Source organism: Aplysia californica, unplaced genomic scaffold, assembly GCF_000002075.1.
Source record: "Aplysia californica isolate F4 #8 unplaced genomic scaffold, AplCal3.0 scaffold00009, whole genome shotgun sequence".
Taxonomy (NCBI): domain Eukaryota; kingdom Metazoa; phylum Mollusca; class Gastropoda; order Aplysiida; family Aplysiidae; genus Aplysia; species Aplysia californica.
This window is the reverse complement of record NW_004797279.1, coordinates 861,753-862,869: the sequence shown is the minus strand read 5'-3', so window position 1 is coordinate 862,869 and position 1,117 is coordinate 861,753. Positions and strand designations below refer to the sequence as shown.

The window sequence follows — 1,117 nt, the reverse complement described above, 5'->3', positions numbered from 1 at the left end:
GGGGTGCGAATAGTAGTGCTTTAGAAACAAACGAAAGCGGTAAACATAAAAAGTGCGAAGGGACTTACATCAGAACCGGTGAAAACGAGCGGAGCTTAAGGGGGGGGATTTTGGACTATTTCTTGTTTATAGGCCAGCACGTAAATTATAATGCGACATATCCTTAAAACCGTTGCGTGGTCTACGAAGCGGGTCTTTATGCGTTGTGGTTTGGGCTGTAAATTAAGTCAACTATACCCTTGAACATGTTGGTCAGCTTATCTTGAACGAAAACGGCAACAGCGGATGTCCGTCATAGTTTCTTTTGCTTCATTTCACATTATTATTATGATCCCCATGCTTCGTGCGGAGACAAAAGGATTCTTTCAGCACAGCGACATTTATGTCAGACGAAGAATGATATAAATCATGATGCGAACCTTTAATCATGCTCGCCTTTCTAACGTTTGTGTGTGTACGTTTTACCGTTGGTCATTAACCGTGTGGACATTGAACCAAAGGCATTTGGTCGAGCTGATGCTTTGGAGGTTAAAACGATCTTTAATTTTCTTTTGGTTAAAATATTTCGGCCGTTCACTGTTTTATGTTTTTCATAGTCAAAGTCTTCTTCAAGGTCGGGATGGAAAGGAGACGAGGAAGAAGAAGAGTAATTGTAATAAATAATAATAACTGTTAACTCGTAGTTGATGCAAAAGACCAGAGTTCGATTCCCGCGTTGAAAGAATTTCTATCGATCGAGTATCTCGATCTTTCTGCTTGGATGTTGTATCCTTCTCAGCACGAGTTGGCCCTGGCTGGCAGGGTCAAAGCAGCCCGCCTCCTAAATTATCTAAATCGTTTCTATGGGGGCGTTAAAAACTGACATTGTAAAAGATGGCACCTATGATAAAATGTATAGTGGAGTAAGTTATTTAATCCGTAGATAATGTTCTTGCTAATTTCTTGGGATGCTGCACTGCAAAGTATTGTTGCTGCTTTTTGCTTCTCTCTTATTATAATCTGCAAAGAAATTGTTTTCAATTTGTCTATATTTCTTATGTGTTCATATTTGTATGTTGAGAAGAAAAAAAAAACAGAGAAAGAGAGAGAGGGTCATTTTGAGACGAAGAGAGGGGGG

At 39.7% G+C, this 1,117-nt stretch overlaps 1 protein-coding gene across 1 annotated transcript in view; it reads left to right on the top strand.

Moving 5' to 3' along the window:
- The window catches only part of LOC101860377, a gene marked incomplete in the record, with an annotated part of 89,145 nt that overhangs the window by 30,984 nt on the left and 57,044 nt on the right, over positions 1-1,117 (top strand).